Source organism: Mustela erminea, chromosome 7, assembly GCF_009829155.1.
Source record: "Mustela erminea isolate mMusErm1 chromosome 7, mMusErm1.Pri, whole genome shotgun sequence".
NCBI classification, from domain to species: domain Eukaryota; kingdom Metazoa; phylum Chordata; class Mammalia; order Carnivora; family Mustelidae; genus Mustela; species Mustela erminea.
The window spans coordinates 20,456,438-20,469,806 of NC_045620.1; the positions used below are offsets into that span (position 1 = coordinate 20,456,438).

At 46.9% G+C, this 13,369-nt stretch overlaps 1 protein-coding gene across 6 annotated transcripts in view; it reads right to left on the minus strand.

The window, feature by feature from the left end:
* Positions 1–13,369, minus strand: part of ADIG (adipogenin) — a 39,187-nt gene that overhangs the window by 20,031 nt on the left and 5,787 nt on the right. Inside the window, exon 3 of one of the 6 annotated variants that reach the window (XM_032350685.1) lies at positions 11,172–12,756. The exons of 2 other annotated variants lie outside the window; for them this stretch is intronic. The gene's annotated coding sequence lies outside the window, so the exon portion shown is untranslated. Of the gene's footprint in view, positions 1–11,171; positions 12,781–13,369 lie in introns of those variants that run through there. 3 more of the 6 variants (XM_032350686.1, XM_032350683.1, XM_032350682.1) reach the window with 3 other exon arrangements.

The following is a 13,369-nucleotide window of genomic DNA, read 5'->3' on the forward strand; positions in this document are numbered from 1 at the left end:
CCTTCAACCACTGATGCATTTAAATTGCTGGCAGTGATCTCTTGCTGCTTGGGTTTGCATACAGGGGTGTGTGCCTGAGGGGTTAAAGCAGCAGGATATCTGGAAAGACTGGTGACATTACCCGTGGCAGAGACCTCAGAGCTACACATGAACAGAGCATGAGGTTAGGCAGGCTTTGTAAAAATGACTTACGCCATGAGTTATCTGTGTGCAGCTGGGCAAGTCGCTTCTCAGGACCTAGACCGTCGCACTAGACTCAAAATGGTCTTCCTGCTTCTGTGATCTACCAGACACGCAGCAAGTGAAAAGTTGCTCAATGGCACTTATATAAGAGTTAGGGTGCCTGGGTGGCTCTGTGGGTTAAAGCCTCTGCCTTCAGCTCAGGTAGTGATCTCCGGGTCCTGGGATCAAGCCCCGCATCGGGATCTTTGCTCAGTAGGGAGCCTGCTTCCGCCCCCCACCCTGCCCCCCTCTCTGCCTGCCTCTCTGCCTACTTGTGATCTCTGTCTGTCAAATAAATAAATAAACTCTTTAGGAAAAAAAGAAAGCAAAGTTAAGAACAAGATACGATTAGCATAGGCTAAAAAGAGCAGTATTGTCCAGTCAAGAATGTCAACATAAAATACCAAACCGGCACCCACACTGTGAGTCTGTAATTGGACACAGACTTCTGGGAAACCACTGGGCGATATGATTCAATTTTAAAGGTACAGACCTTTGGATTCAGTGATTCCTGTTCTGGGAATTTATCATAAGGTAAGTGCACAAAGATATGTATGCCTAAGACAATGCATATAGTTAAAATAGCAACAAGAAAGGAAGGAGGGAAGGCAGAAGGAAAGAAAGAAAGAAAGAGAGGGAGGGAGGAGGAGAAAAAGAAAGGAAACAGCCTAAATTTTTATCATAGGGTGTTTGTCAACAAAAGTAGAGTTTGGTCATAAGAGAGCTACATGGACCCAAATGAGACCCCATAGCTTAAGGTCCTGAATCCTGAACCCCAAATAAACTCTTGGGTCTCTAATACAGCACACATGGTGGGGGCATCCCTCATATCCCTTAGAATCTGAAAATCAGCGACCCCTGAGGAAGACATGAGTCAGAGTCCATGGCGATGGGTGTCCCAGAATGGTTTCATTTGGAGTTCACCAACCAAGGTTTGAAATACACTCTCAACACTTGGCAGCTTGTAACCTTGGGTCATTTACTTGACCTCTCTGAGTTTCTGTCTCCTCATCTGTAGGATAGGAGGAGAATTCTTCCCTCACGGGGGTGTAGCAGGGACTGACAGAACATATACCCCTCTAAGGTCCTCATCTTATTCCTTTTACCCTTCAGGCCTGGCCCTGAGACACCAGTGGCCCAAACCTCCCCGCTCTCTTTCCTTGACGACTGTACCTTCAGCCCAGGTCTGCACAGTGCCCGGGCTGCCCGGCGGTGTGGGCTCAGAGGTGGTGAGGCAAGGGGCACCAGGGTCCAGCCTCTCCATCAGGAGTGCAGGGAAAAGGGCTGACACCCTCACGGCTCCGAGTTCAGTGGCTGGGCTCCCATCACCATGGGGCTGACTCGACCAACGATGCACGCAGGAGGAGGGCTGCAGGGTTCTGTGACACACTCAATTCCCAGACGCCCCCAAATGTCCAACCTTCTCTCCTGTGAGCTTGTCTCACCTGGGGCCACCTACAGGCAGACACACACAGACAGACCGCCCCCCCACCCGCCCACCAGCACACAGTGAAGTAAAAATGGCACCTTTTAAAGTCATGAAATATTATTTGCATTGCATTATTACCTGCAGCCAACTTTAAATTAAACTGAATTGACAAAGTGCACGACTAACATAGCCAGAAAAGGTAGCGATGACTCAGGGATCTTCACCCCAGTCTGGCTACTTTTTGAGCAGGTCGTCCACCTGCTCTATGTCTTGATTTCCTCCTCCTTGAAATGGGGATGGTGACATTTGCCAGGAAGCAGGAAAGCAAGCCAGCAGTGATGAAGTCCCAGAACCTAAGTCAGGTTCGGTGGGGTGAGGAGGTTCGGAGCCGACGACTAAAGAAAGAATTCTTAAGACGTCATTGGTGCAAAATGGTGGTTTATTAAAGCACGGGGACAGGGCCCGTGGGCAGGCAGAGATGCGGCCGCCCCGGGTTGTGAAGGTGGGCATGTTATATACCCCACGGTTGGGTAGGTGAGGACAAAGGGGTGTTCAGAAGGGCTATTGGGGCAAAGAATACTATCAGGATATTGAAGGCTTAGTTGTTATTGAGTAAAGACAATTGGAAGTCTGGTGGAATGTTCCATTCCTGCTATCAAGCATCCTTGTTAATAAGATTTAGGTTTAGAAGAAATTTAACTTTATTTACTTTTCCTTCTACCTCCGCCTCCTTCCGTTTCTCATGGAGGGGAGGGTAACATTAGGGCTATTGATAAGGTAACTTCTTTGTTGTAAATCTCAAGGAAATTTGCAAACCAAGGGAGACTCCTGTCTTGCAGGATTGCGATCTCAGCAAGTTAACTATTTATCATTTTATGGCAGTCAGGGGTGCCTGAGGAATGCTACACATATGGAGGGGAGCGGATGAAAGGGGGGGTGCAAGGCGCCAGCTTTTGCTTTGTCCTCAGCCAGCCTCCTGCTCCCTCATCATTCCCCCCTGAACAATTTTGACCCTTAAATCTTTAAGGTGGTTGAAGGTGGAAGGTCTCATCTTCTGTAACTTCTTCGTGCTGAATAGGGGCGTAGAGCTGTCCCTACCTGCTCGGGTCAATATTGATCAGGGTAGGAACGTATAGGGGAGTTACGAAAGGTGGAGGCAGCTGAATCCAGCGCTGACAGTGAAGAGGCGTCCTTGCGCGCGACAAGGATCGTCTGTCGTGGTGTAGTCATTGTAGCAATGGAGTCTCGGCACCAAGTAGAGAAACATGGAACAAAGCAACATATTAAGGTTAATAAGACGATAAGAATGAGAAGCCCGAAAAGGAGATTCGGCCATAGTCCTCCTTCAAACCAGGAACTTAACCATTCACTGAGAGAGAGAGAAGGATCTTGTAGGGCCTTAATTTGGGTATTCATATCTTTTATTAGTCCTGTGACATTTTTGTGATAGTCTGGGATGTACACACAACATTCTGTTTTGATAATTGCGCATGTGCCACCCTGGGCTGCTGTCAGGACATCTAAGGCCATCCTATTTTGTAGGACTGCCCTGCGTATCTGTGACACTTCAGTATTAAGTAGGGAGATGCCATTTAGTGAATCATTGAGTGCCTTTGTAGTATATTTATTAAGGGCTTCTACATGCCACATGACATCCTCTAGTCCCGCAGATGGAACAAAAATGGATGCTAAGTGATCATACCATTTAAAAACAGATCGTGTCCATCTTTGTTTCAAGTTGGGGAGATTAGCTGGGGTTGCAGTGGTTTTAGTAATGCGCCCATGAATCCAGGCAAATCCTAAAGTACAGCGACCTATCCACCCTGGAGGAAGCCAGGGCCACAGGTTGGTTCCACATATCCAGTGGGTTCCATTTGGAGCTGGCCATCTAATGCCAGGTCGCCTTGCCCAGTCAGTAGCAAACCAGTCAGTAGCCTGGAGTACTATTACTTGGGAACACATTTCTAGTGATAGCCATCCCAGATATCGTGCGTCCTTTGCCCAAGTATCACTCGTATGATTTCTTTGTTCCCAGCATAAAATTGCATTTTGAGTGAGCTGTCCAATGGGTGTGGGTATGAAACACAAATATGCATCCTAGATTTGATATACACCATCCTTAGTATAGCGATAAGGAGGGTTTCGTAACTTAGGCCCATATTTGATTGGGGAGTTATGGCTTGATAGCAATCCCCTTTCCTTCCAAATAGCTCCATGGGCATGTAGTACCAGGAAAGCATATTTGGAGTCAGTATAAATGTTAATTCTTAGGCTCTGGCAATTGCAAAGTGCTAGTGAGCACTATAGCATACCTAGCTGTTCTTATTTTTTCTATGAAAACTATTGTCATCAGAAAACCAACTGTCAGTCGTATTTTTAACAGGGGCATCTTAAATCTGGACAAATAGAGTAAGCAAGATCAATAACCTCTTTTGCTCTATAGAGAAAGAAGTACAGGTCAGGTTCAGGCATACAGGTAACTAGGTTTAAAGTTTGACAAGTTTTAAGTATTATTTCTGGCATATCTGTTAGTGTAGCCCAGTATTTAATAAGTTGGCCTCCATCATCCATTTGTGGCCTTTGGCTTCTAAGACAAATCTGGACCTGATGTGACATCATTACAGTCAAGGACTGTCCCATAGTGAGCTTTGAGGCTCCTTTTATGAGGGCTGTTCTATGCTTAGCTAAAGCATCTATTTGCAATTGCACCTCAACAGAGGTGGCCTCTAGGATAAATATGACTAAGGGATGAAACCAATAAGAAGACCTTTGAGTGGTCCAACCTTAACAATATCCTGATTACAGAGGATCATTGTCAAGTGGGAGAAAACTTGTCAAGAGATAAGGGGAGTCCCCCATGAATCATCCAATCGACTCATAAAGAAAGTGGGGTCATCCATTATCTCCACAAGTCCATCGTTAATCCTATGGAGTGAGACAGGTTGGCTTTTAGGCAATTTCATTATTCCAGTTGTTTAATCATGTGCCGTAGGGTCTGCTAATATCCCCACAAAACAGTAAGATCGACTAAAGAAGCTATTGTGTAACTTCTCTGAAGTTTACCTCAAATTGTTTAGCTTAGGTAAACAACATTTAAAAGACAATCAAATCTAGAATTTAACACCCATAAAGGTGTGTTACTAAAACATAATTTTTTTCTCTCTAAAATAACCCTCATTTACAGAGATAGCCAAATCAGGACTAATTCACTTGTGAAACAAGTCCAGTTTTAACAAACTCTGCCCATTATTTACATAAGCTCAGCAAGAACAGTGAGTGTGATCAATAGATCTTTTAGAATCTGCTTTGCTGGAACTTCTTATGAGCAATCTCTAGGTTGAACTTTTAGTAGCCTCTCTGGGCCAGAAGCCAAGCCCTGTACTTGCCATCAGTCATGCCTGCAATACCTTTGGGCGAATTCCTCTTCCCGAGACTGCACCTACCAAGGAGTGACATTCTTTACTCACCTGGTGAGGCTGCTGGGAACTCTGTAAGCAAGGTATCAGGCCAGCAGTCCCAAGGGGCTTTATGGCTCCAGGTTTCATAAAGTCAACCTTAGTTCCTTTAAACTGTCTGCTCATATCTGAGTCTTTTCAAATATGACATCCCAGTCAAAGCCTTGGTAAAATAACCAGTGTTTCCAATTACAAGGAAAACAGATTCTTATTGAACTTATGCAAATGACTGATTGCCGTGGAAGAAAGAATACTTACTAAGACCTTTTGGTTTCAGAGGGTTCAGATAGAGAGAAAAGCTTGAATGCTTTGAGCACTTTCACATCTCTGTAAGTTACAGATAACTTAAGAAAAAGTATCCCTAGTCTGGAAGAGCAAACATTAGAGAGAACCAGCAATGTTTAAAGTAAGACAAAACATTAAGAGACACAACACTATAATCTTTTAGGTCATTTAGTCCCATGTTACTAATTCTGGTGAATGCGGCTTTAGTCAGTTTTGGAAATTCTTACCCATTTCAGTTTTAGGATTTTCAAGTATATCAAATATCTGTATTTGTACTGAAAGTCCTTTATTTTGTCCCAAGCCATTCCCTTCTAAACAACCATCTCATTTAGGACAAAATTACCTTCCTTTACCTTCAACAAAATGTATTCCCATTCCTTAAATCTTTCTTACATATCTCCTACTTTCCTACATACAGTTTCCCTTCATTTCCATCAGTCTTAGTTACACTAAGCAGAACTTTGTATTCTTAGAAACACCTTTAGTTATTAACCAATTGTGAACTGTTACAACAGAATTCTTCAGGTGGCAATTTATGAATCAGTTAAGTGGCAAACAAGTTTACCAACAGATTTAAATACTCTTAGTTTCTTTGCAGTAAGAAGTCAAAAGCACAAACCTACATCCAGTAATTAACGACTTAGCATTTTATCCTGTTTGGTTAAGACCTAGATGTCCACAATTTAATTCCATTTGTCATCCAAGCAAAACTTTAAAACTTTCAGATTACCAAAGACTTTGAAAGCTACTTCATCAATTACCCATTAGAACTTTGAGACAGACAATTAACCATCAGTTTAGTTATTTCTTTGCTAACAAATTTTAACAAGTAACACAAGCTTATCTGACCTTCAGTAAACTTTGATAGAATAAAAGTTTCACATTTACTGCTGTAACTTCAAAGACACGTCTATCTTAATTAAACCAACAAACTTAACTTAGTTCCAATACTGATTTACGTTCCACCTGGACCCACTCCACTTTGAATGTTTACCTGAGACATGCGTGGGAAGATCTGGAGTGGGGAGTGTTAGGTCCAGGGGTGCTCTTCTTGCTCCTTGACAGTGGAAAGAGAAGGAGCCGTGGTACATGATCTAGAGGCTAGTCATGCAGGTTGCACGCGCGTTGGTACAGAAACACAATAAGGGGGAAACAGAAGAAACAAAGTGCTGCCAGGAGGCAGAGAAAAGATTCCCGGTTTTAGAGCTCATAAGCCCCAACAGAGGAGCAGACGCCATGCTTTCCCACCAGCAAGGGGGGAGGGGTTAGGCAGTCCAAGTCAGGCCAGAGAACACAGGGAAACTTCCCCGAAACAAAGAGAGTTTCAGCAGCTGCTTGGGAATATTCCTTATGGTCTCTGTCTCGAGTTAGACCAACCCCAGTTGGCTCCAGTTATAGCCATTAACACGGGAAGTGAGTGAGGGAGAAGCCCCCACATCTATTAGGAGAAACAGAGAAATAAAGCCAGAGTCCCCTTTGCTAGGGATGGCTCAGCAACCTGGGTTTACTAGAAGAAGGCTTATTTACGTAATTTCCATCCAATATGTCAGGAGAAAGTTTACTAGCTGACTCATTTGGGCAAACACATTCCATAAAAGCCCCTTAGTCTGGGGTCCTGGTGCAGAGCAATGAAGGCCTAGGTATGAGCAATGCAGGCACCCTAGGTCCATTTGCCCTGTTTCCTGCAGAGATCTAACTGATAGATCCCACTGAGGCCATGCAGTGTTACAGGAGCTCAGTTCTTTCCTAAGTTTTGCAATCCAAATCATTTCCAGTGGGTTAAAAGGGACCCCAAGGTAGAGTCCTTGGGAACTGAAGCAGCCTACTGAGGCCATGCTTCCAGAAAAGTAAAGAAAGTCCATTACCAAATCCCCCGACTCCTGGGTGGCGTCCCACACAGGGTATGTCAGAGGTTTTAGGTGTCAAAAGCGACCTGAGGTGTCCCTCAAGATATGCTATTGATCACCATCCTGCCTTCCCCAGAAGGCATTCCTGCCCTAAGAAGCCCTAGAGGGGTGCCGGCGTCCCTCCACTTCCCCATCGCATCCTAGGCTACAGATGGGTGCCTGGTGAATGGACTAAAATGCTTGTACCATGCCATTGTCTGTCCTGAAGACTGCATACTGTTTTGCCATATTAACCCATGGAAATACTAGAAAAGTTTGGCAAGGGGAAATTACCCAATTTCATAGCTATAAGTAGTTTGTAGAAGACACTGAGAAGAAACAGTAAAGACTGAAATCCATCATGGTCTATGCGACATTCCAACACATGTGGTCCTTACAGCCAGCTTCCCTAGGAAACGGTCCCCGGTTGCGTTTTAATTCAATCGGGTACTGGTTTTGGCCGGCTCCCAGTGGAGGTCTCGCGGCCAGAAGTGGCTAGACCAGGGATGTGGAGGGGATCACATTAGATCAATCAGGAGGAAACCTCACACGGGAGTCTTAAGATTGGCAGCCGTCCTGGTGACTTAGGTGGCTGTCCCGTGCCCAAGAGAGACAACTTTCTATAAGAACAGGAATAGAGTGAGGCCATCAAGTTTCTGGGTCTTATTGCCATTCCGGCCAGGGTACTAGCTTACAGCCAAAAGGCAGACGTTCTCCTCCCCGTAGAGTAGCCACGGGCTAGAGGATTACAGCCTGAGCAATTGACCTGCAAGTGTTCCAATAAGACCATACTCCTTGAAAAAGCCCTGGAATGAGAGTACAGGAAAAGGAGAGAAAGTACTCACCAATTTTGCACCGAAGCTCAGAGTCCAAATGTAAAGACTCACAAGCCTCCTGCCTGGCTCGCCAAAAATGATGAAGTCCCAGAACCTAAGTCAGGTTCGGTGGGGTGAGGAGGTTCGGAGCCGACGACTAAAGAAAGAATTCTTAAGACGTCATTGGTGCAAAATGGTGGTTTATTAAAGCACGGGGACAGGGCCCGTGGGCAGGCAGAGATGCGGCCGCCCCGGGTTGTGAAGGTGGGCATGTTATATACCCCACGGTTGGGTAGGTGAGGACAAAGGGGTGTTCAGAAGGGCTATTGGGGCAAAGAATACTATCAGGATATTGAAGGCTTAGTTGTTATTGAGTAAAGACAATTGGAAGTCTGGTGGAATGTTCCATTCCTGCTATCAAGCATCCTTGTTAATAAGATTTAGGTTTAGAAGAAATTTAACTTTATTTACTTTTCCTTCTACCTCCGCCTCCTTCCGTTTCTCATGGAGGGGAGGGTAACATTAGGGCTATTGATAAGGTAACTTCTTTGTTGTAAATCTCAAGGAAATTTGCAAACCAAGGGAGACTCCTGTCTTGCAGGATTGCGATCTCAGCAAGTTAACTATTTATCATTTTATGGCAGTCAGGGGTGCCTGAGGAATGCTACACATATGGAGGGGAGCGGATGAAAGGGGGGGTGCAAGGCGCCAGCTTTTGCTTTGTCCTCAGCCAGCCTCCTGCTCCCTCATCAGCAGGATTGTGTTGAAGTGGTGAGAAGGGCAGGGCCTGGGTAGGAGAGGAGGCTAACGGGCAGGGAAGGAGAGCGGCTGAATGTGGGGATCCTGGGAATTGACATTTTGCCTGGAGTGTGAAAGAGCAGGAACTCGGCACATGCAAAGGCATGGAAGTGAGAGACTTTCCTGCCAGTTTCCCTGGCTTGTGTCCCCATATCTATAGGGACCAGGAGGGCCTCCTCTTGCACTCTGGCCAGGACAGAACACTGTGGTCTTCCCCCAGGTTGCTCTGGGCTTCCACCCTGTCCTCCTCAAAGTCTCTGAGTGTTAATGACCCTCCCAGGGGGGCAAAGTTGACTTTACACTAAGAGTGGCCCCAGGGAGCAGCTCAAGGATGGGGCCCAAGTCCACAGGTCACCATAGCTTGCTCTGTCCAGGGAGAAGGAAGAAATAGAGCCCAATAACTGGAAGTAATACCCCAGGGGAGCCACAGTGCCCAGGACTATGCATGACTCTCACATCAAAAAATGGTAAGGGGGGGCGCCTGGGTGGCTCAGTGGGTTGGGGCCTCTGTCTTCGGCTCGGGTCATGATCTCAGGGTCCTGGGATCGAGCCCCTCATCGGGCTCTCTGCTCAAGCAGGGAGCCTGCTTCCTCCTCTCTCTCTCTCTCTGCCTGCCTCTCTGCCTACTTGTGATCTCTGTAAAATAAATAAATTAAAAAAAAAAATTTTTTTAAATGGTAAGGGCCTCACAGAACAAAGGCTCTGTTGGGAGCCTCAAGTCTCAGGTAAATGGCACTGGCTCTCACATGGAGACTAAGACTATGCAGATGACTAACTGTCCAGTCTTCCCAAGGTCCTCCTGAGGACAAGACTCTGGAACCATGCCACCAGAAGGTCAAGTATTTGGAGGTCCCATTGGTGCAGAGGCCCTCCTTCCCAACAGGTAAGTTGAAATAGCCATGAAAATGGGTGAAAAGTACTTTGGGAGCCATAAGTAGTTTTGTGTGTAAAACATATAGATGCTTAGTAAGTATTAGATGGGTGGATAAATGGATAGATGGTTGGATAATGGATGGATGGATGGATAATGGATGGACGGATGGATGGATGATGGATGGATCATGGATAGATGGATGGATGGATGGATGATAGATGGATGAAGGGATGGATGGATGGATGGATGGATGATGGGTGGATAGATGGGTGGCTGGATCATGGATGGATGAATAGATGGATGGATTGATGGATGGGTGGATGGATGAATGGATGGATCATGGATAGATGGATGATGGGTGGATAGATGGATGGATGGATGGATCATGGATAGATGGATGGATAATGGATGGATGGATGGATGGATGGATAGATGGATGGATGGATGATGGGTGGATAGATGGATGGATGGATGGATCATGGATGGATCATGGATAGATAGATGGATGGATGGATGGATAATGCTTGGATGGATGGATGGATAATGGATGGCTGCATGGATAGATGGATGGATGATGGGTGGATGGATGGATGGATGGATGGTGGGTGGATAGATGGATGAATGGATGGATCATGGATAGATGGATGAATGGATGGATGGATGGATAATGGATGGATGGATGATGGGTGGATGGATGGATGGATGATGGCTGTGTATATGAATGTGTTAGAGCATGAATGAGTGCATGAAGAATTCAGTGAGCCATTTGGCAAATGAATAGAAAAGCTAATGAGTGAAGGAATAAATAAATGCTTGAATGAGTAAACAAGTTAGTACCCGAGTAAATGAACTTATGGTCCAGAACAGAAAACCTAACTTGTTATCACCTTGCTTAGGTGGAAAGCAAGGAGGAAGAGAGAGTATCCTGAGTCTTGAGTAAGCTTCTTTAAGGAAGCACTACTTCCCAGCTTCCTGGAGAACCACACTTAACTCAGAAGAGGATGAAGTGTGCCCACGCTCTGGGCAACATCCCTCTGCCCCTGTTGGGCCTGGTCCCAGCCCTGGAGTATCAGTCAAGTGGATCAGGTCACAGTGGAATGACTCAGATCCTGGCAACTTGCCAGCACCTCCCCAGGGAGCCTGTGATCCAGCCCACCTCCTGACTATTGTAGAGCCGTGCTCCATGCCCAGGAGGCTTCTCTGGCTCCTCCAGAGTGACAGGGGACAGGAGGGTGGGGCTTGATGGCTCATCTGGCTTTTCTAGGTCAGCACAGAAGCTGACCCACAGAACGTTCCCTCGCAGCAAAGGGGACAGAGGTGACCAAGCAGTTCATGGGACTCTACGGAGCAGGGAAGCTGGAGAAAATGCCAGACAAAGCCTGAGAGAAGCTCCAGCCACAGGGGATGTATGTTACCAAAAGTGTTTATTTCAATGCCAGGAAAGCTCCCAGGAAAACACAGGTTGCCAAAATCTCATCAGCTAGAACAAGGCATGTGTGGAGGGAGAGGTGGGGGGGGGTGAGGGGATGGGGGAGAATATGTGTGTGTGTTAGGAGTACCTGTACAGTAGGGCAAAGGCCGGGGGGAACAGGCACGTAATGTACACCCTCGGAGTTACCATATAGTGGGGCAACTTAGCAACATCTGCAAAATGTAAACACATGGGTCTCAAATTCAACAACTTCTCCCAGAATTTATCCTCTCGATAGAAGCGCACTTGTATACCAAGATAAAAGTTCAAGGATGTTCCCATTGTTGCTAGAAACAGAAACCTTGTCCCGCAAATTTAGTGGGGCTCAGCTCCCAAAGGGCAGCCCTCTGTACCACACAAGGAACTCAAGACTTTAGCCCTAGGACAACAGGGAGCTATAGAGGGCTCGAAGCAGGGGGAAAGATATGTTCTACTTTGTGCCTTGGATGGACCATCTGACAGGGCAGAAAAAGCAGAGCTGGGGAGACCAAACTCCAGACGAGCTAATAATTCATACTCCTGACTGGTAGGATCTGAGGTGGCAGAGGAGGGGACACCAGGAGGGCCTGTCCCCTTCTCCTGCCATCAACACTGCTGCCCCTGGGAAGCTAGTGAGGACGTAAGGACAGGGGATTTCTGCAAAGGAGAGAACACTTCCTTGCCTGCGCCCTGCCCCCATCCCACGCTGGGTGAGACCTGGCACAAGGGAGTCAGGGTCTTGGCTCAAAGCCCAACTCCACTGGCGTGGCTCCAAGCCAGACACTTGGTCATTCTGTGCCTCATTCTCCCCTTCTGTGAAACAGGGATAACCAAAGACCCTCCCTCATAGAATTCTTGTGAGGGTTAAACCCCCGTATAAAGCCCATGGAAAAGTGCCTGGTACACAGTGGGTGCTCATGAAAGGTGAGTTAATTTTATACGAGCATGTGGTAGCTGCTCTGTAGTTACAAAATGAGTATTTGTTATTAAAGTCAACCTAACGGCGAATCGAGGAGTGTGAAATTCTAGAACGGGAGCTGGGAGCAAGAATCCCCCAACCCTTTGAAAGGATGGGAGAAAGTCAAACATTCCCAAAGAAGGTCAAGGACATGTGGAGTCAGGGCCCGCGGTTGGGCCCAGACCCCACAGCTTATTGAATGAATGGATCTGGCCAGGCCCAGTGGACTTGTCAGGGGTCTCCTGAGCACAGGAAACGCCTCGTTTCTTTAATATGGACCCACACCTTTTGGCCCAGCTGTATCCTAGGACCTCCTCTGAGTTCAGATGGCCAAATTTTCCCCGCATGCCTTTTATCTATCCCATCTTCATAGGCTCAGGCTCCTCCCCAGGGACCCTGGGAGGTCATCTGTAGTGGGAAAGAGCTGGGTCCTCTGGAGGCTTTCCTGAGTCCGTCGGTGGAGGAGCGGAGTCGGGGGACCCCCGGGAAGCACCACATTCGCCAGAGTCTTCTTCCCTCATCGGCGAGTCTCTCCCATCGAGCTCGGTTACTGCCACCGCTCCGCTGACTCCAGGAAAGCCAGGCTGGAAAAGCATGGAAGGTTGAGTCTAGAGATGATGATGGAATGAAAGAGTGAGAGAGGAACAGATACAGGATGGGGCGGGAAGGGCTCTATATGAATGGGACAAGGTTCTGGAGCAGAGTCCGAATGTCTCCTTTCCTTACCCCACTAATTGTACACAAACAGGGCAGGTTACGTAATTTGTGGGCCCATTGATAAAATGAATGGACAGGGCCCCTCATTCAAAAATTAAAAATTTTAAGACGAGAGACAGCAGATCATTAAGGCAAGTACGGGGCTTTTCGGAACATGGGACCTCATGGGACCGCACAGGTTACCACCGCGAAGCTGGGCCTGAGCACAGTACTCTGAGTACAAGCACTCGCGTGTGTTTTTCCAGGGAAAGCACCCTCGGCTATCAAAGACATGGCCCAGAAAGGTTAAGAATCAGTGTAACTGAGGTTAAGTGAGGGCCCTCGCTTCTCACCCCACACAGGCTCCACACTGTGACCCACAGGGAGCAGAGGGAGTTGGGAACAGGTTGCATCAGTGGACTTGGAATAGATCAGGCTGGGGTGGTTGTGGGGACAGAGGGAAGTGGGCACATGAGGGATAGAGCTGAGGCATTGCTGATG